Below are 21,727 nucleotides of genomic sequence, written 5' to 3'. Positions count from 1 at the left end.
ATAGGCTGTTTTGGCAGATTTGCATAAATTAGGCTCGTCACCGCTAACGCCCGTACGAGCGGATTTCGTGTTCCAGCCTTGCCTCATATTCCGGGCTGGATTACAGCTCTGCAAACGCTCCCAAGGAGTGGGGATCTGTGTCGGGAAGGTGTGGGAGGATTCAGGGTGTGAAAATGCCTTGTAAAACCCGGGGATGGGGCGTGCGGCGAGGCATTGGCTCCCTCCCGTCTTCCCCACTTCTTTCCCACCAGGCAGCTCGGTGCCGTGCTCGTTTCCCACAGCTGCATCCCGTTGTCCTCATAAGGCTGATTTGAGGCCGGGGAGATGGAGCAGGCATTATTTTGGCCCTGGGAGGCACAGCGAGTGAATAATCCCCTGGCCAGTGCGTTTTGATTTACTGGTATTATGATGCCCTGTCAATAAATGGGACTCACACTGCATTATTCCCTGCCCTTAAAGTGCTTCGCTCCTTGCCAAATCTACCTGGAGTTAATTATCTGAATTGTGCTTTTTTTTTTTTTTTTCCCTTGTTGTTGTTGTTGTAACGGCAACATGTTTAAAAGCTAAGGAGCTCTGAAGTTTATATAATAATCTGCTTCTTGGCAGGCTTTCGTGGTGGGTTTTTTTTTCCTTGTGTGTGTGTGTGTAATGCGGTCGGTCGCGGCGCTGAGTTTTAATCGTTTCTGATGTTTCCAGCACCACTGTTCGGAGTTCTGAGCCTAAAAAAGCTGCCGTCGTCGCTCCGCAGCCTCGCTGGAAGAGTTGAGGGCATTGAATTAAAGAAAGCTCAGCTGCTTGTATACAAATATACAAGCAATTACAAGGCAACAAAGTTATTGCAGAACCCTGCTGTCGCCATGGCAACACGCTCACTCAATTACATTTGGAAATGTAAAATGCCACCCAGTTAGAAAGAGTAAGTTTTAGCGACTGCAGATTTGCTGGGTAAAGTGAAATGTGGAAGATGCAGCTTTCCAGGATTCTCTGCTTTTTCCATTCGTCCTTGGATGACATGTTTTAGCATGTGCATCTGACAGATTCCCAGCGCTGATATTAAGCTGTGCCCTTGGTGGTCTAAACTTAGGGAAAAATATGTTTAAATCTTCAAAATGTTAATTTTGCCACCCTGTTTTTTTTGGTTTTTTTGTTTTGTTTTGCATCAGGACCTAGCTTTAGAAAGGAGACAGATCAGATAAAGCGTTTTGAAAATCACCTCAGAATACCAGAAGAATTTGTCATTTGCTCAGTGGGATGGAGGCATGGAAAGAAAGCACACGAATGGCATGAAAAGCTTGTGTTCCCTTGGGAGGAGATGTTTGTTGGGCAGTCTGTGTCTGTGTGCTGCCATCTTCTAAAATCTCCTAAACAGGCTGTCCTAAAGTAGAGGAAAACTGCCAGGTGTGACCTACCAAGTTCTTGGAAAGCCCAGGGAGGGTCCAATGTGGGAAACAACAAGTGGAGGATACCAAGATCCTGGGGTGGGATGCAGGTGAACTCCTTATTGCAAATTAGTTTCACTTTCTTGCTTGCCTTTGATGATGAATCACTAGGAAAATAAAAAAAGGCCAGGTTGGAGAGGGCTTGGAGTAATGTGGGATAGTGGAAGGTGTCTCTGCCCGTGGCAGGGGATGGGAATGAGATGAGTTTTAAGGTCCCTTTTCACCCAAACCATTCTATGAGTATATGAAAACAGTAAAAGTAGTTTCTTGCATAATCTTTATGCTGGTGAAGATACAACTCTCTGCTGTGCTTATGTTTCACAGGCAATGTCCCATTATTGCAGAAAATATAAAAACAACAGTGCAGTCAGTCACAACAGGAAGAGGTAAATACAAGAAAAGGTAAATACAAGAATGAGGTTTTTTCATTTTTAAACTAGGAGTGATGTGTTTACAGACACCTGGAGATTGATGAGCTCCTGAAGAAGTTCCCTGGTAGCAGGAGCTGATGAGAGATATTTGGGTCAGTGCAGATTGCTGAGGGTTGTCTTGAAGAAATGTGTTTTGCCCAGATCTTCAAGAGCTTGAACTCCAGACTGCCTCCTGAACCCTTGGAGCATCTGGGTTGGGAAGGTCTGCCAGTGCCATGGACCTGTGTTAGCTGAGGGATGGTTTTGGGTCAGGTTGTTGTGCTTTCACCAGCAGCTCGTTACTTGCCAGCCTTGTGGTTTGCCCACTCCTCGAGAGCAGCAGCTTGAGCATGTGTGCCTTCAGCCCCCGTGGTCAGTGCCTGGTTTTCTCCTGGCCTTCTGCCAGACAGTCATGGAGTGGTTGGGGTTGGGAGGAACCTCAAAGTTCATCCCATTCGACCTCCTGCCATGGGCAGGAGCACCTTCCACTAGCCCAGGTTGCTCCAAGCCCTGTCCAATCTGGCCTTGGACACTTGCAGGGATCCAGGGGCAGCCACAGCTTCTCTGGGCACCCTGTGCCAGGGCCTCACCACCCTCACATGGAGGAATTTCTTCCTCCCATGGGCAAAGTGGAAGCACAGGAGCTGCCTGTTTATAGCCTGCTGAAAAGGTAGAGTTGAGTCTTCAACCTTAAATCCCCTGTGGAACTGCAGGGGTGAGGAGTAGGACTTGTTCAAAATAAAGGTTAAAATTGCCCATGGGTTTATCTTAGTTTGCCCTCTTTATCTCTCTTTCAAATGCTTTGTGCTTTCTGGGGAATAGACCTTTTAAAGCCAGCCTGAGGTGTATCTGTGATGCAGAAGCTTGGTGCAGTGCCTGAAACTTGTCCTCAAGGTTCATTTGCAGCTTGCAAATCAGGGGAAGCTGCAGACTTTCTATACATGAAGTGCCCAAATGCATTGCTAACGAAGTGTTGAGGCTAAAACTTGCCCACAAATATGTAAGATGGGATAGAATCAAATATTTTAGGACAGTTTTTCTTCATCTTCCAGCGTTCCTCTCATGCAGGTACCTTTGTAAGGTCACTGTAACCAGTTGTCCCCATGTTTTCTTGAGCTTACCTTGGGTCTGTGTGGGTTTAGTAATGCTCACTGCCCAGCTGTTCCAGTTTAATTTTGGGGTTTAAACTCTTCTTTGGTGTCTTCCTCCAGCTAAAGAAGTGTTTGTGTGCTCCTTGGCATTGTGTATTTATATTTATATATATAAAAAATATAAACTCCAGCCTTTTGCCTTGTCTTGCACTCATGGCAGAGTACCCACAGTTACCAGAGGAGTTTATTTGCTGAGTGGGATCTGTTGCTGGCCTGTTCCAAATGGCAGAGCTTGTCCCAAACCACAAGGAAATATTAATTGAACGTGTTATTTGGCCACTGGTAATGACATTCGTTAAATATTTGCCAAGTATTCTTCTTGCTGGCTTCTTTGGTGGTGTTATATTCTACTTCATTGCTCTGCCAGTTCACCTTTAGCTTCCAGTTATCTCATCTCTTTTCCATCATCTTTTTTAATCTTGCTACCTAGTCTACATGGGTTTAGATTTTATCAGAGTCCTACTGGAATCCCTTGAGTTTGTGTTTTTGTAAGAGTGCGTTTTACTGGACCCAGAAGCTGATGGGAGGTGTTTTGTCACTGAATTCACAATTGCTTTTCAGTTTTGAGCCCAATTGCCTCAAGGATAGCTTCTCTTTTCCATTTTGCCTTTGCTTCCAGGTTCCCCAGGTCCAAGCATACCAATGCTTCAGAGCAGTGGAAGGTTCTCCTCAGTTCATGAGCTTAGAGGTCTGGTTTGGAGGGGGGGAACCCCATAAAAATATGTGTGTTTGCCTCAAAGAGCTGAAGCTGACAAACAGCAGAAACACTAAAGCTGTCAGCTTTAATAATTAGAAATGTGACAATATTGGAAACCAGTAAAAGGGGTAAATAGGCTTTTAAAATATTAAAGTAAAAGCTGCGTGTGGTGGGGGAGGAAATAGCTGTTAGCATTTTGGTTCAATTTAGGTTGTCTGATATACATGTATATATATATATATAGCCTATATTGAATCCTTGGATGAGGGAACTCCTCAGAAGCCTCCTGTAATTAACGCCACTTGCATTTTGATTGTGTTATGCACAACCCCAAAGTGGGCCAGGTTTACTTTCTCCTGCAGTGGACCGTGTTGATAAGGCAATATATAACAGATGATTCATGAAGTGCTGCTTGTCATTGCCAGGGCTGCTTGAATAGCGAGCAGATTTTGGGCAATGCTTCTTCACCGGAAAGATTTGGGCAGTTTAAACTGAGAGGAGGAGGAGGAGGAGAGAAAAATCTGCACTGTATTTCTGGCTGTCTTAAAGGAGCTGCCTCACAGCATTCAGAAGAAGTTGTGGGGGGAGAATGGGTGAAATCAAAGGGGGTAGAGAAGCAGGAAAGCACACGGAGGTTGCATAATGATGTTGAAAAAGGGAACAATTAGAAAAAGACTGTAAAAATCTCTTGGAAAGCTTCCGTGGTTTTCCCTTTGCAAGGAATTGCAGCTTGGCCTTCCTCTCTGAAAATTCAGGCCTTTTTCATGGCATTCATTACTCGGCACATCTTGATCTTCATTTTTTTTAGTTCATTTTCTTATTGGATGTTACCTCAGAAAAGTGTGATTAAAATGTGCTTCAAAGAGCCATCTCCTAGTGCAGAGGAATGTGTGTTGGCTCCTGGTCCTGGGCACACTCAACCCTCTGCCCTCATCAGTGGCTGAACTTTTGTTCCTCACATAAGGAGCATTTAAACCCCGAAAAGTTGCAATTTGAAAACTGGATCTTTGGGTCATGACAGTCCTCCTTTTAGCTTGGCCAAGATTAGGTTGTTTTAATTTAGTTTGGTTTTCTAATAACAAGCCAGTTATTTAATCTGCCTATTCATCTGTCTATATCTGCTGGATGAAGAATTGTATTTTAAGGGTTTTATTTTCTGCCATCACAGGATAAAATAACCTGTAGGGGCTGAGCATCTCAGCCTGGGTTTTGGCAGCACAGTCATGTGTTGTTTTAAATGTCTTTTTAAGCGTGTCACTCCTTCATTCTGGGGAGCACTGACATCCAGTTGAACTGAACTCCATGTATCTTTCATGAGTAGGGAAAAACCCTGATATTTCACACGTAGGAAATAATTCACTTTATTAATTTTTCTGCAGAAGTGGCGCTTTAATGAGGTGTCTGTCAGCGAGACTTAATTACAGTTAAATTCTGTGAGCATTAGTACACTGTGTCTTGTTCTGTGTAAAATGAACTTCCATTTGTCACGTGCATGGGAGAGCATTAGTTTGCTGATAGAATTTGTGTTAACTTCACTTTGAGGAATAGCAGTTACTCATAACTGGGCTGTCACCAGTCATTTCACATCCTTCTCCTGCCTGGATTTTCCTGATGTGCTCTAGCAGCTTATGTTGCATTTGCTCTGGGAAAATAATGCTCAGGTTGGTTCTGGGGTTGTGTTGACAAAAATTTATCTCCCAGGAAAGGGTCCACAATGTGAGTCTGAAACAAGGAATTAATCCTGGTGTGTGCTGTTCCCGAGAAATTCTCAGAAAAGGAGTGTTTTTCAAAGCATTTGGAAGGTTACATTTTTCCCCATGGGAGCTACAGTTACCTTGTTCTTGTTACTGTTTGTTGTGGATTCTGGTGAAATCCTCGATACAGGTGGTTCTTCCAGAGTGGAAAAAAACAAACAAAAAAAAAAGGTTGCCTTTTGCTGCAGGTTCATGTGCATGTCGAGTGGTGAGATTTACTTCTCTGCTCAAATAATGTGCACAAAAAATTAAGAAAAATTGCTTTATTCACAACCTGTAAAACAATGCGGATTCTGCAAACTGGAATGGTCAGTGAGTTTTAGCCTCAGGGCAGGGAGAAGGGAGAAATCTCCATCCAGGAACACAGTGGCAGTGGGGCAGATATTTGAGAGCACTGGTTTGGAAGGAGGTGGGATGAGATGGAAGATGAGCTGTTGGTCCCACTTTGAATGCAGTGGGTCTAGCTGCAGGCAAGTAGGGATGTAAAGACCATGGAATTCCTAGGGAGCATTGGAGGGGAAGAGCTGTGGTGCAGACTGAGTGTCAGGAGAGGTCCTAAAGGAAGAATTCATGGGTAAAACTGAGCTTTCCTGCAGGCTGGGTTACATTTTACAGCACTGCATATGTGGAACTCATTTCTTCAAATGAAGAGAGTTGTTTGTGCAGCCTGCAGAGACTGACAATAAAATAAAATTGCTGTCCCCAGTGCCGTGGGTGAGTCAGGAGAGGGGACCTCTCCAAGTCACGACGCGGACAAGGTCACCAGGACGGTGACATGGAGCACAGCCTCATGTGGCACTCTGGTGGGATGTGTGTCCTGCATGGAAGCCTAGCTTGTTTCTTCAGACTGCTTGGGCAAAAAGGGAGCACAGAATGCTCTGGAATAACTCAGGAGCTACTGGATCATGTTACTTCTGGAGGTCTTGCTGTAGGGGATGGAGGCTGGCAGCTTTGATAACTTTTATAACACTGAGGTGCAGTTTCCTGCTGCCTTCCCAAGGGGAGGGTGCAGTTTGAGTGTGGTTTGTGCTGCTGGAGCATCTTCAGGGCAGGGAAGGAGATGGACCTGGCTGAATTAAGGGTTGGACTCCATGGTCCTAGAGGTCTTTTCCAACCTTAATCATTCCCTGAAGGTGAGCACGATCTCCATTGGGTTGTTTTGAAGTTCAGCCCTTCTTTGCTCCCTGCGCAAAGCAGAAAGCCTGGTCTGACACTGCTGTTTCTGCTGTTGGTCAACAACTCAGCCCCTGTATTCTGTGCCCCTGAGCCCTGCTGTGGGTTGGAATTGCTGCATGGATCAGCTGAGTTCATGTTTTAGTGCTGCTGCTGCTCTTACTCAGCAGGTGATGAAGGCCTGGGTGTGTTGGATGGTGACAACACTCAAAACTTCATGTCTTGTCCTTGCTCTGTGTGAAGAGCAAGGCAAGGCTGTGTGGGAAGGCAAGGGAAAGAGGCCACACAGTCATGTGTGTTGGGATCTGGTGTTGGATGTCCTGCTGAGTGACCAGTCCTTCCACTGGGCCAGGACAGACACTGCCTACTGTGATCTGCATTTGCATTTCAATTCTTCCTCACTACTTGAGGCATGTGAACCTCCCAAAATAAATTACTCTTCATATGGATTCTGTTGTGCATTTCTCCAGCCCAAGACAGATTTCTGTTTGAATCAAATAGCAGTGCTTTGGTCAGGAGGAAATGCTCTTTACTTATTTATTTCCACAACAAATACCTGCTGTCAGATCCTGGTGGAGGCTGAAGGATGCATTTGAGTCAGGAGTGCCTCTCACAAGATATTGACCTGAAGTGTGATCAGAGGAGGAGGGAGAGGACTAGAAATGAGTATTTATTCGAGTTGTGCATGGTGGGTATCTAATGCTTCCTTGGGGGCTGTGTTTGCCTTTCCTTGTCAGGCTTTTCTTCATCCATCCCTGCTGCCTCATCTCCCTGTGCCTTGGATGGAGCCATTGAGGGTGGGCTTAATTGTAACAGTGAATGAAATATTTAACATCAGGAAAAACACTTCCTGCTTCGAGCTTTGCAAAACACACCAACTCGTGACAGGGAAAAGTAATCTGCGTTTTTGTGTTATAAATTATCAAACCTGCGGAAAAGCTGGAGACTTCTGGGTCAGTGGACAAAAAGGCTTGATGTGATTTCAGGGCAAAGTGTGGATCTGTCACTGGCTGCTTTATACTTTGGAGAAGATGGCCTTGTCATTGCAGTCTTGTCCATGAGGACATTCTGTGGGCTGCTGAAAGCAGAAAAGGCTTTTACTGTGCAATTTTATGAGCAATCCCTGCTGATTTTGGGTGGATTTACACAGATTACACAGTCTTGTTCATCTCAGTTGCTGTGTCTGGGTATCTTTTGCTGCTGTTGCCTGCACTAGGTTGTGTTCTATCAACAGAAAAAGGTGGTGATGGTACCTGGTGGATCTCATTCTATGATTCTATAACTGCACTGAAAACAACATGCTGTAGTAAAAAGGAGGCAAATAGTAGTATTTGTAACTTGAAAACTACCTCTGACCCCAGAAAGCTGATGATAAAGCTGGGTAGGAGCCTCACTTTGTATATTTGGGCACTTCTCCTTGGCTGTATTCGTGGTTAAGGGCCTGAGCCAGCACCTGGTAAAGCCAGCAGGGATCTCCCCTTTGCCTTGAGCTGGCTGTGAGTGGTGAGCCCAAATTGCAAACGTTCATGTGGACCTGCAAGGGGGAAGCTCTGGGCTCTCCTGGGCCAGTACAGTTCTCTTTCTGGACATTTAGGGTGGACATCAGGAAGCATTCCTTCCTTGAAAGAGTTGTCAGGCTTTGGAAGGAGCTGCCTGGGGAGTGGCAGAGTCACCAGCCCTGGGGGTGTTCAAGAAACAACTGGATGTGGCACCCAGTGCTCAAAGGTTGGGCTTGGTGATCTTGGAGGTCTTTTCCAAGCTCAGTGATTCCGTGATTCTTGCCTGGCTTGTGGCAGTGCAGATGTAGAGAGCTGCTGTGGGGGGATCAGATCCCTCTCTGAGAAACAATTCCTTTGCTGGAGAGGGGGATGGTGTGGCAATAACTGGGCTGAGCCTTGTGGTAACCCAGGGTCAGTGGGGTGTGGAGCTGGCAGAGCCCAGGGGTCTGTGGTGGCTACGGGTGGCAGCCACAGAGCCACACCAATATTCTGTGGCCATCAACCCCAAGTGTCCTCCTGTCAGCTGACAGCACTAGAATCGCAGCTGAATTCTGTTTGGCACTGAAAGTGTGCTGCTTCTGGGCTTTGCTCTAAAAATGCTGGGCTAAAAATAAACTGCTGTGCAGGGATGCTGGAAGCAGGGGAGAGAACGGAGAACTTGTGCACAGAACATAAGGCTTGGCTGACTGCAGGGATGGGATGGTGGAGCAACACCGGCCCTGGCAGCAGCCAGGCCAGGGCAGGAAAGTTCTGCACGAGGTAATAATTCCCTGGGAAGGGGAGAAGGAAGTAAGGAAATGGAGAGGAGCAGATAGACGTTGAACTCTTCAGTGAGCCCGCCGGTGGCTGGGCTGCCCCACTTCAAAGGGAGCGGGTCATAAAAGCCCAAACAGCAGTTGGGTGAGGAAAATTGCACCTCAGATATGAAATCCTGCAGTGTAACAGCTCAGCCAGGCTGGCCTTGTGCAGATCCTGTTAGAAACGGGAGTCTGGACTGCACAGACAGTGCAGGAAAAAAATAGCACTCATGTTTAATGATGTGTTTAGCTGGTTTAAAATGGCAGCAGACCTGAGCAACTTGAGCTGGGGCTGTCTGCTGCTAGAAATGAGAGCATCTTATCACCCTCCTCGGGACAAGGATATCCAGTGATTGTACACTTTCCATTCCTCGAGCTTCCCAAGTGCCAGTATGAATGACATTCCCCACATTCTTTCCTTAGCTGGAAGGAGCTGATCAGGCCCAGAGGTTGGGAGTCATGCTGGAAGCTGAGATAGCTCAGGCTCTGTTGGGCTTTCTCTTCCCTCTTCCTGAGGGTATTCCCGGTGTGGAATGCCCCAATCCAAGGAGTTTGACAGGGACATGTGATCCTCCTTGCTGCCTCTTTGCTCCAGTAAGAAAAATCTTCAGTGTCTACATTTGCTGGAGAAATGTCTAAGAGGAGCAACTTAGACTATATTTAAATAAATAAAAAAAAGCAGCATATTCTTGGCAATAATTTAGACTTTTGCTGTAAACTGTCTACATTCCCTGGGGGATGAGGTCTCCTTTTGAGAAAATCTGTTCTGGATTCAGCATGTGTGACAATTTCTCTGTGTGACTACCTTCAGGTTTTTGTTTTGGTGGGGTAAATGAGCACAATAATGTGTGTTTGCTTCTAAGTGCTCAGCTTGGGGGTTTATTTCTAATTTTTTTTTCCTTTTTAAATATCAAAACTCTCTCTTAAGGATACTGGGACTGACAAGGTTTGCGTTCCAGTATTGCAACACAAGGTGTTCTCTGTTTCAGACTGTAAATATTTATCTCTTGTCAAAGCAGAGCAGCTACTATTGGGAACTGATCTGGCATGTGAAAAGGTTTTCCTTAAGGAATTTGTTTCCTTTTATTTACAGTGTTATCGTGTATTTAAATTCCAGGGCCTCAGCATATAGCTCTGAGGCTCCTTCTCAGCACTGGCAAGGAGAATGGGAATGATTGCAGGCTCAGAGTAGGGATAAGGGAATTCTGAGCATATGCTGGAGCCAACCACCACGTGTGGCTGTGAAGCTGAGGCAAACACACAGCAGGTCGTGGTGTTTTCCTCCCTGGGCAGTGCTGGGATGGAGGGAGCAGGGATTGAGCACAGGTGAGCACCCAGCACAGGTGTTTCCTGCTCTGGCATTTTCCAGCTGGTGGGTTATTCCCTCTCCCCGAGGCTCTCCTCTCCTGGAGCAGAGGCCTTCACAACCCCTGTCCGTGGCTCTGCTTCTCCTCCCTGCCAGCAAACCTGCTTTGTCATAACCTTCCTGCAGCTCTGCGAGCTTTCCCCAGCCATCTCCTGCTAGCCTGTTCTCTGCTGTGTTTACCACAGGGATGGGAATGGTTCCCTGCTCCTGGGAATTCCTGCAGCCTCCCTGCTCCTGCAGGTCCTGCTCCTGGAGCCTTGCTTTCATCTCCCTGCAGCACCTCTCATTGCTGGGGAAATTGTTCCTGTGGTATTGTGCCATACGTGGGAGGCTTGTGCAGCCTGCAAAGGTCTCATTTTTATTTTTTACATCTTCCTAGCTTCTGTACATACTTATTTTTTGATACTGGCAGTTGCTTGAAGTTCTCGGTGCTCCTGCCTGTGTGCTGAAATCTCAGAAGGGCAGCCAAGGGCTGTCGAGGAGGGGTCCAGGTTGTGCTATTTTTCCTCTGTTAGGAAACAGCCTTATTGAATGAAATCAGTTCTTGAGGCTGAGTTCAGTCCCTGCCATGGCAGGGGAGAGCTGCTTTTGCAATGTGTAAAATGTGTGTCAGACTATACCCAGCACTGGCCTTTGAGCTTGTGTCGCTGATTCAGAGGTGGTAGGCAGATAAAATGAAGTGAAAATAAGAAATGCTTTCTTGCTTTCTTTGCCTCTGGTGTTTATATATATATATATATATATATATTTCACACGTATATATTTCGTATGTATGAAAATAAGTAATGTATACATTTAATATTTTCATCTATCTCTATTTCTGCCTGGTGTGTCTGTCCCAACTCCAAGGACAGCAGATGAATGTCCAAGGAATGCCTTTATCATCTCCTGAGTTTATCATCTGCTATCAGGTCACATCAACTTCAGTTCTTGCTCTGTAATCTCTGTCTCCAGGGATGCACATTCAATACACCCTTTCTTTTCTCCTCTCTGACATCTCGTGTGAAATTTGCTGTTTGTGGCTTCGGGGCAACAAGCCCTTTCCTGGTTTGGGGAAGGATTTTTGACTGGTATTGGATGCAGCTTTTCCAGGGTGGTTTATGGCTTTATGTAGAGTTTTTAATAGTACTTGCAAATTAGACTACTAAAAGGTAAATGGCCAAAGTTATTCATAAACACTGTGATAGAGTGGAGACTCTTTGAATAGAAAGCTTTGTTCAGGATTTCCCGGAGTGAGAAGTAAAGCTGTCTTGCTCAAAGGGAGCTGCTCTGTGTAGATTCAGTGCTGGGCTTATCTCCTTGTTTAATGCGATATATTTGAGCAGAATCAAAGTTGGTTCTGAGTGTTACTGGCAGAAATGGCAGCCCATTTGCATATTTACTGGCTTCTGGGAGTCTAGATATGTCAGCAGCCTCTGCTCCTTTTCACTCGATCTTATCTCCCCATTCCATTTCAGGAAAAAATTCCTGCAATCTCCTTCCCCCCCGCCCCAGCCTTGGAGTGTGCTTTGCATGCCGAGTGCTCTGAGCTAATGGCAGTCGTGTTTGCTTTGCAGTGGCCCCGGACTTTGCTTGAATGTAAAACTGGTGCTGAAATGTAAATTTTCAGACGCTTGAAATCCAGAGGAGGTGTTTGTCTGTCAGTGTGCTGTTGCTGGGCATGATTTCCTTCGGGAAGGGGCTGCACTCTCAGCTCGAGGTAGCTGCAGGCAGTGGCTGTCAGGCCATTTTTTACCTCTGCCATAGTGTAACTTATTAATCATTATATCCATAGAAACACAGAATCATTTAGGTTGGAAAAGTTCTTTAAGATCATCAAATGCAAGTGTTCCCCCAGTACTGCCACTAACCCATATCCCCAAGTGCCACATCTACACGGCTTTTAAGTCCCTCCAGGGATGGACACTCCACCACTGCCCTGGGCAGTTTCTTACAGGGACTGACAACTCTTTCCATGCAGAAATTTTTCTGAAAATCCAACATTTACTTCCCCTGGCACGACTTGAGGCTGTTTCCTCTAGTCCTGTCACTTGTTATGAGGGAAAAAAACAAACCAACAACCCCCACCGTACTACAAGCTCCTATCAGGTACAAGATGTGTCCAGATTAACACTTGGCATGCAAAGTCTTTGGATTTGCTCTGTTGACACCTTGTATTCTTTGCTGTTCATTTATTTCAGAGTATCCCAAGCAGCAGGTGATAAGGTGGATAAGGTGAAAGGAGATTCTGCAGAGCAGAGGTTTGGTGACTAATGCAGCTTATCTTGAGAGCCAAGCAATTCCTCCTGGCGTGGAAGCTGGAACTGTTAGCGAGAAGTTACAGGAGGATATTTAGGAGCATGCAAAGGTGCCAAATCCCGAACTCCAGGAAAGTGAAAGAAAGACCCCAAAGATTGAGCTTTGATGTTTTAAAAGGCTGAAGAGGGACAAAAGCAGGTGTAAATTACTTTGCTTCATTCCCACATTGGAAGAGGAGCGAGTTGCAGGGAGGAGTAATCTGTCTGTGCTGTTTAGTGTTAAAAGCCATAAAGGGCTGGAGGTGTTGGTAGATGAGAAGCTCAGCATGACCCAGCAAAGTGCTCTACAGGCCAGAAATCCCAAACCCCCCATATCTTGAGCTTCATCAAAAGAAGTGTGACCAGCAGGGGCAGGGGAGATCCTGTCCCTCTGCCCTGCTCAGGTGAGACCTCACCTGCAGAGCTGCCTTCAGCCCTGGGGAACAGCACAGGGAGGATGTGGAGCTGCTGGAGAGAGTCCAGAGGAGGCCATGGAGTTGCTCCAAGGGCTGGAGCTCCTCTGCTCTAGAGCCAGGCTGGGAGAGCTGGGGGTGTTCAGCTGGAGAAGAGAAGGTTCCAGAGCCCCTGCCAGTGCCTAAAGGAGCTCCAGGAGAGCTGGAGAGGGACTTGGGACAAGGGATGGAAGGACAGGACACAGGGAATGGATTCAAGCTGCCAGAGGGCAGGGATAGATGGGATATTGGGAAGAAATTCTTCCCTGTGAGGGTGGGGAGTCCCTGGCACAGGGTGCCCAGAGAAGCTGTGGCTGCCCCTGGATCCCTGGCAGTGTCCAAGGCCAGGCTGGACAGGGCTTGCAGCAACCTGGGATAGTTGAAGGAGTTCCCTGCCCATGGCAGGACATGGAATGGGATGGGCTTGAAGGTCCCTTCCAACCCAAACCCCAAGTTAGGGTTGTAAGGCTTCCTTGAGGACACACAGTTAAAGTCCCTTTTCAACAGGTGCCTGGCAATATTGTAAAACATATCTTAAAAAGCCCCCATGGCAGGTACTCTGTCAGCCCTTGAAACATGTCCAATTTTTTGTGTGGCTTTACAGTCCAATTTTCTTATTTCAAAGAACAATTCCAGTTTGCCTTGCTGTGTTCACATGGTGCAAACAGGCAAAAGGGGCCATGTAAAATGTGGTGTAAATCCTAAGGTAAATGGAGCTCTTGCTTCACACTGAGTTAAGGAACCACTGTGCTGTTGGGAGCGACACCTGGAAAGTAAGTTCCCAAAAGTTTGCTGGCCTTTGTCTCTCAAGGTAACCTGCAAATACTTCTTTAAAGGGTTTTGTTCCTTTTTGGCTTTGATGGTGTTAGGAAACAGATAAATATATAACACACAACCTGAAACCCCAAGTCTGAGTAGTGCCAATTGTTCCTTCCTCGATTTTCTTGCTTGTCAGCTTTTAAAACAGAATTATTTGCCTGAAGATTTTAGTTTTTATTAAAGGGGAATGTTGATTATGACAAATTTAACCCTATTTGAAGGGGCAAAACACAGGAATTTACAGTTTTGTGGTGATTGACTTGATTTTCTATTCTGGCCATGGATGTGGCTCAGAAATGCTGCTTGTAATTTAAAACTGGAGCAACTGGAAAACGTGGAACTACAAAGCCATGTATTTACTTCAGCTTCTCGTGGGGATTCCTGCTGGGTCAGTTATCAGCAGTCTGGGGCTTGAAGTGTCAGCAGCTTTGGCAGAGAATCCAGGACTGCCCTGTGTCCTGAGGGATGATGCTGTGAGCACAGGGATGCTGTGAGCACTTACAGGTCAGCATCACTTTTCACATGCTGCTGGTGAGAGAACAGGTTTTCCCCATGAACAAAAGCAAATTCTATTGCACTTTAAAGGTGAAGTTGGGATTTCTTGCTTTCTGTTTGGTGCATTATCCTTTATGCTCAAAGGTAAAATTTGGATTTAGGATTCCCTTGAGTAAGATACACAAATGTGCAATGCACTCATATGCTGTAAGGCATTTTTACTGGCTGTAGGGAAACAGACCCTTTAAAAGGAGAAACAGACCCTTTAAAAGGAGAAATGGCAGAGTGACCCCTCAAGATGCTCTTTCAGGTCCCTTCTAACCCAAACCATTCTGAGATTCCATGATCCTGTGGAGTTCCCTAGGCCTGGAGTCTGGCTGGTCGGGTGCCTGTGGGAAGGACAGTGTTTTGCTATCATTATTAGCACTCAGTGCCAGACAGGAAGAATAAAACAGGCAAAAATGTAAACTTTGGAACCCATGGTGGGATCCCAAAGCTTTTGTGGGTGAGGGTGTGCTGTGTGTGATGAGCTGGGCATCAGCCAAGGTCGAGGGTGCTCGTGTGAGCTCTGCACACATTTCCTGGGAAGCACAGCCATGCTTTGGGGGGCCAGAATGACAGGGAATGTCCTCAAACAAAATAGCATTTTGAAGGTGGACAGTGAGTGGCTGAGCCATAGCTGAGGCGTGGGAAAAACATCATAAATACTGAGTTAAAGTGGCTCTTATAGAGAGTGTGGCTGGATGAGGCTCCGTGAGCAGGTGCAGAGGGACCCCTCTGCCTAGAAGGAAGGTGAGCTCATGTTGGGGGACATGAGGTGATCCCAGTCACCCTCTGAAGCAGGGGGAGAGTCCAGGGGAAGTTTGCATCCCACTGTGTGGATGCTGTCTGCTTTCAGTCTGTGCTGGCAGCAAATCTCTTGCTGATGAAAACGCGCAAACCGCTGTGATGTCTCTCTGTGTCACTGTTTTGCAGCCGACAGCAGAGGGCTAAATGTACCCTCCAAAATGATGCAACGTGTTTGTGGAGACCTTGAGGCATGTTTCTTTCCCAGAGCATGACAAAGGTCAGGGCTTCCAAAGGCACGGGGGCAGTAGGTGGGAATGGCAGCACGGTGAACACGAGCTCAGGGTACTGGAAAACAGCACAAAGCTGCTGGATCAAAGCATCACTTCCAGAAGAGACTTGAGAAAATGTCTCACCAGACAAAAGAACTGCACGAGTTGTGAGTTGTGTGATGGGGTTGCTTGAGTTGTTCAGACTAAATTATTTTCTCTTGGTAATCAGATAGCATTCAATTAAAAAAAGAAAGGGAAAAAAAAAAGAGAACTAGACTGACCTTAAACAATGTTTGTTCTTTGAAAAAAAGTCAATATTCTTTTTCCAAGTTAATGAAGTAATTAACAGTGATTGATGACACATGTACTCAGCTATTTTATGCTGGGAGACCAGATGGGTTAGGCACAGCTAGTGACCAGTAATTTTGATTCTTTGTCAGAAGGAACAAGAAGTTCAGATGTGGCTGGAACAGCTCAAGTACATGAAGAGAAAAGGTAAATGTTTTTCTCTCTGCCTTTGCCTACCTGAGGAGCTGAAAAACAACCCCAGGTAAAGAATGGCTTTCAGCCAGTGAGGTGAGCTCCCTGTCTGCTGGCCACACAGCCTCTTCCTGGCAAAGAAAAAATTGTTGGGGGGATTTTGGATAAAAAGAATATGGAATTAAGGAATTACAGAAGGGTTTGGGTTGGAAGTGACCCAGAAGACCATCTAGTTCTACCCCCCTGCCATGGGCAGGGCTGCCCCTCATTAGTTCAGGTTCCAACCTGGCCTTGAATATACTGCTTTTAATCACTTGTCAGTCAAGCATTTAAAAGGAGTTTTGATTTTTCTGCTCCTGAGTGAGTATAGCGAGGGTGATCTGCGAGGAGGGAATGAAGAAATGGGATAAACTCCCAGTCTGCATTTACCTTCTGTCAAGCGCTACTTTCAGCTCTCTGATTTGGACTCTTTTGAATGTGGAAATAGTAGGATGGAGGAAAAACACGGCATTGGGAAAGAAGAGGGCTTCAGAAAAAGCCAAGACAGTAGATTTTTATAGGTAGCTCTGCCCAATTTGTGCCGACTCCTGCGAGGCTTCAGTAGCAGCTGGAACAGGCTCCCGAGGCAGACTTTTATCCTTTCTCCCTCCCACGCGGATCCATCTGTGAGACTGCTTGTTCTTGCTGCTCTTGCTGAGAAACTGGATCGAGCTCAGAAGCATCCTGCTCTTTCAGACCCTCTGCCAGAGTCTTGCTAGTCAAGGAGGGCTCTGTACTCCTGCAGATTTGCACAGTCCCAGGTTTCAGACAGTTGCTTGCGTTTCTGAATCTGCAGCTCTTCCTGCTTGACTCTGAAAAAAAATAATTTCCAAGCTGTTGACCACTTTAAATTGGAGCTCCCACAGAGTGAACATGATGTGGTATTTCCAGATTTGCTCAGGATCTTTTGTTCAGAGTCTTGGGTGACGCATCAGAGGATTTAGGTTCACTCCTCATCCACTTGGTTGTTGCCAAAGTGGTTTTGCTCTTCTCTGTGTTTGGGATACCTGCATTGGTTTTGATACTTGCTGAGGTCTAAAAATTGATCAGAGATCTATCCAGTGGTAGTGCTGTGAAATTCCTGGAAGTCAAAATCATGTGCATACTCTTGTGTACTCCTAGCAAGGAAGTAGAGGGGACAAAAAAACTTTTGGGGGTTTGGGTGTCCAGCAGTAGATTTTTCATTTTAGGCTGTGGAGTACATTTGGTTCTCAGAGCAGCTGTAAGTGCTGGTCAGGGTGGTGATTTGCAAAAGTGTCTGTAGGAGGTACCATGAGGGATTTCCTCAGTTTAAAACTTAGTGAGGAGAATACAACCAGAGGCAAGCTCTAATAATGTCACTTTTGTGTGAATTTAACACTGAAATGGGTGAATGGTCTGTTCACTTCCACTGAGATATCAGTGTCCTCGTGTTTTCAGTTTGGGCTGGTATCTCAGTGCTGGGATTTCCAGAGGTAAAGTACAGAACTGCCACCAGAGATCAGTCTGAGCACCTGACTCTGAGACACAACTGAAAAGAGCCTGGGAAAAGCAGCTTTACTCAAGGATCTGGAAATTAATAGTGGAGCATTACTTGACAATGAGAAGCAAAAGGATGGGAAACTGTAGAAAATGTTTTCCTTGACTATTTTTATACAGAATTTCTGTTACACGTAGTTAGATGAATTATTTCCACCTAGGTTAGCTGCCTTTAAATAGCTGTGGATTAGTTTGGTGTTAATAAAGCAGCTCGTAATTAGCTAACAGTGCCTTGCCGTTTGTGGCTGTTGTTCATTTTATTTCCTTTTCATGTCTGCCGGTGACTTCAGTGCATGTGGAGCACTTCTTACAGGGCAGAGACTTGCTTAACAAGCCAGTGCCTGGAATAGCAGCAGGATTGCTCCCCAAGCAGCTCCCAGGGACTGTCTGGGAAGGCACTGGGAGGAACTGTGAGAGTCCAGAGCAGGTTTTGGTTAGCCCTGGAGTCTTGGTGCACACACAGCGTGATTTAACAGGTAGGACAGAGATGGTGGTCAGAGATGCAATCTGTGTGTGGTGGTTCAGCACAGAGAACCTGTCACAAGGTCAGGGTGTTTGGTGGGAGCACACAAGCAGTAAATCTTCCCCGCGTGTGTGTTGGAGAGTGTAAGTTTGAGGGAGAGGCGGAAGCACAATATTTGTTCGGCTCCAGGCTGTCATGTGAGAGCCACTTGTGATGGCTGGCAGGGAAATGCCAGCATTTGCTAAACAAATGCATTGGGGGCTGGTTCCTTGAAGTGCTGGGCGATGCTGCTGTGTTTCTGAGGTGCTTTGTGCCTTTGAATCTCTCTGTTGAACTTTTGATGTTCAAGGCAGGCACCTCTGGTTTTGGCGCTGCAGGGAAATGATGAATTTGGCAAAGATGGGATGTCCTGGCAATGAAGGCTGGACTGGTCAGTCTGGATCTTCACCGGGGCATGTTTGTACCTGGGATTCTCTTGGAGAGCAGCTGTTGGTAACAGCTGGATTGGGCTGGCTTTCCTGTTTAATTGTTACTTACAGAGTTGTAACTGTGATGAAGGCTTTGGGTGCTCGCTGTGCTTGTGTTCCCTGTCCCTCTTCCATGAGCATTCCTGAGTTTTATGTCAACACTTCCACTTGCCAGTGCATCTGAGTATTTTCCTTAAATTATCTGAATGCAGGTGTGGAAACTGTAAATAATCTGATATGTGATTTCAGTGCAATACACTGAGCAAACTTTTATATTTTGTGAGATGGGGCTGCCACATCTGGGTGGGACAAAGCAGAGCTGGGTTGGTTAGGGGACTGTAGGTTGGTGTCCAGGTGAGATTTTAAAGTTTCTTAAGGTCTTTAAAAGCATTTGATTGCCATGTTCTCCAGCAGCTTCCAAGAGGATGTACCTCGGGAAGCGTTTCACAACAGGACATGCATGTGGTGACACTTCCAAACAGTGACTTGTCTCGTGGGTTTCCTAGCCTTGTGCAGAAGCACTTGGTGTTTGTCCTCTTTCGTAAGAAATTTGTCCATTTGCTTTTGGAATTCAGAAGAACTTTTGCTTTTTCTGGCACCCCAAGTCAGAGTTTCTCTGTGCAGCTTAGGAGGAATAGTTAGTGCAGAGAGCATACTTTGAATTATCCCTTTTCCAATGTCTTTCCCCTCCTCCTGTGTCCACCCAACCTCTCACCCAGCAAAAGAAAGGGGAAGAACTTCTAGCTCTGAAAGGAACAGATGGAAAGCAGAATGATCAGTGGTTTGTCTGTATGAATCAAGATTCTGCATCACTGTGATATCTTTAAGTTACCTCTGTCTGGGCTGCAGGTTTATAATCTGCTTCACCTGCATGAGGAATTTGTACCACACCTCTGATGGTGTTTTTATTGCCCTTTTGAAACTTGTGTAGTGTGTACTTGGAGAAGGAGGGGGAATGTCCAGATTTGTACAAAATACTCGTGGTTTTGGAGGAACTGGGCTAATACAGCAGCAAATTCACTGCTCTAGTTTTATTTTTTATTATTCCGTGATAATCTAGTTGCTCCTCTGGCCACAGCTGAGCATTAAGCTAATAGTAGATTTTACAGTGTCACCTGTTATTCTCATACTGTGTGTTGAGAGACAGAAAACTGTTTAGAGACTCCAGACTCATTGAGGAGTCTCTGGGTGTCTGACGAGGTTTGAGGTTTGCAAATGTATTTCCTGGAAGAGGTCTGAGCATTGCTGAAGCTGTAGGAAAACCAGCACTTCTGGAAGTGGGCAGTGCTTGTGAAACCTGCTCTCCTGGGACAGATCCAGTAAAGCTGTATTCTGCTGCAGAAACAGGAGGTGAGGGGAGGTTGTCAGAGGGCTGTGGGGGTCCTCAGGACTACTGCCACTGTTTATGTCACCTTGCTAAGTGGTGGCTGGGAAATGTGGTCCCCAGAGAGATCAGCTCGGAAGGCTGTTTCACACTGGCTCTGCTCTAAATAAAACAGCCTGGTCTAGTGGAAGGTGTCCCTGCCTGTGGCAGGGGTTTGGAATGAGATGGACTTTGAGGTCCCTTCCAACCCAAGCCATTCCATCATGCTAAATAAAGAGGCAGTAAATTTTTCTGTGGTCACAGTGAATTGTTTCAGGCACCTCTAAACCTCTTCCTTTCCTTCTCTTTTCATGTATAGATCCTGTATTGGCAGTGTTTTATAAACAAACCCTGAAAAGCAAAGGCATCTTTTTTTTCCCCCTCTGGTTAAAGTGCAGGATCTGTTGTCAAAGGAGAGATTGAATCAATAAAGCTCTGACAAGAGGCTGTGCCTCTCTTCAGGTTGGTGTGTGCTGAGCACGTTGGGCTGTTTGCAGGCTGCCTGCTACGAGCAGGAATCCAGGGAAACATCAAGATGATGTTGTCATCGTACGTGGAGCACGTGGGATTAAACTCGGGGCTGTTCGCTTGGAAATGGCAGCGAGGGAGATAATTTTGGGGGAAGAAAAAAGAATGATTTTGTTGTAGTCAATCTGTGCCAGGCAGAAGGATCGGCGGTGACGCTTTTGGGAAGGTGGTGGTGTTTCCATGGCTTTTGGAGAGCAAACCCCACGGTGCTGGAGTGTTTCCTAATATATACCCTAAACTTCCACTCTTTCAGTTTGAGCCCATTATTCCTTGGCCCTTCACTACAGTTCCTGATGCAGAGTGCCTCTCCAGCTTCCTCATAGCCCTTTCTGATCATGGAATGCTGCTTTAAGCTCTCCACCCAACCTTCTCTTCTCCAGGCCCTGTCTTTGCAAGGGGAGGTGCTCTTGTCCTCCTATCAACAAATCATTCTTGTGGCAGAACTGTAAGATTCTTATGTGAAAAATGAGTAAAAAGCTTTCCATAGGTGCAAAATAGATGGAAACAGACTTGGAAAACGGCAGGATTACTTATGTTGCTTAGCTCACATGTCTGTCACTGATTTCTGGATGCTTGGTGGGGATAAAGTGCTCTTGGAAAGAGCCTGTGCTCTCAAGGTGTGCCCTGGTAGAAGTAGGCTGAAGCAAATAGGCATTGAGTGGTTCCTTGTGCTCCTGTTCCCGAGTTTTTTAAAAATCCAGCAGTCACCAGACTCTGAACAATTCCCCTGCAAGGCAGGAAGCTTGATCATCCCAGTCCTGATTAAATAACGTTTTACACAGCTGCTTGTTGGAGCCTGCTTGGCACTTTGTGCGGTGCCATCCACTGCCTTGTCTGTGGCTGCTCTGCCGAGCCCTCCCTCTGCTCTGTGCCCAGGGCAGTGCCAAAGCTGGCACAGTCCCCGTGCCCCTGCCTGCTGTCTGCCAGGACAATTCCCGTGGCCAGCAGGTGATCCTGGGGCTCACAGGGCAAGCGGCGCACTCCGGTGGCAGTGGCCGGCTGACCCAGTCGCTGCTCCCAGCTGGAGCCTCATGTGCCCCTGGCCCCCCAAAAGCCACGGGTGAACCTTACTTTGACCCCTCTTGCCCTGAGGTTCTTCCTTTGTGCCGGGATGGCAGTGGGCAGGTGGCCTTGAGCCAGTCCTTGCCCGTGCCGGAGGGGAATGTGCCTCTGGAACGATGCTCAGGCTGGACTCGCTGTTCCTTGGGCCAGAGGTGATCGCCCTTGTCCTGGAAGGCACTGGGAGTAGAAGTTAAACAAACTCGGGTTTGTTTTTCTTTTTAATCTTTTTTTTTTTTTTTGAAAGGAGATAATTGGCTTGGAAAACCCTCTAGACCTCCAGATACCCGAGGCATAGGGATAGACAGCGTTTTGCTGCCTTTAATTTAAGGAGTGTTTTCCTTGAGACAGTGGCAAGATGACAAATTTACAGAAGAATTGTTGCAGATAGAAAGAATCATGGAATCAATCATGGAACCACAGG

At 46.3% G+C, this 21,727-nt stretch overlaps 1 protein-coding gene across 3 annotated transcripts in view; it reads left to right on the top strand.

The window, feature by feature from the left end:
• The window catches only part of HDAC4 (histone deacetylase 4), a 163,723-nt gene that overhangs the window by 1,565 nt on the left and 140,431 nt on the right, over nt 1–21,727 (top strand). Inside the window, exon 1 of one of the 3 annotated variants that reach the window (XM_085065868.1) lies at nt 725–916. The exons of the other annotated variants lie outside the window; for them this stretch is intronic. The gene's annotated coding sequence lies outside the window, so the exon portion shown is untranslated. Of the gene's footprint in view, nt 1–724; nt 917–21,727 lie in introns of those variants that run through there. 3 annotated transcript variants of the gene reach the window in all.

Source organism: Lichenostomus cassidix, chromosome 7, assembly GCF_008360975.1.
Source record: "Lichenostomus cassidix isolate B80296 chromosome 7, HeHo_3.0, whole genome shotgun sequence".
NCBI classification, from domain to species: Eukaryota; Metazoa; Chordata; class Aves; order Passeriformes; family Meliphagidae; genus Lichenostomus; species Lichenostomus cassidix.
The sequence above is the reverse complement of the archived record's forward strand: the minus strand, read 5'-3'. Positions and strand labels throughout refer to the sequence as shown.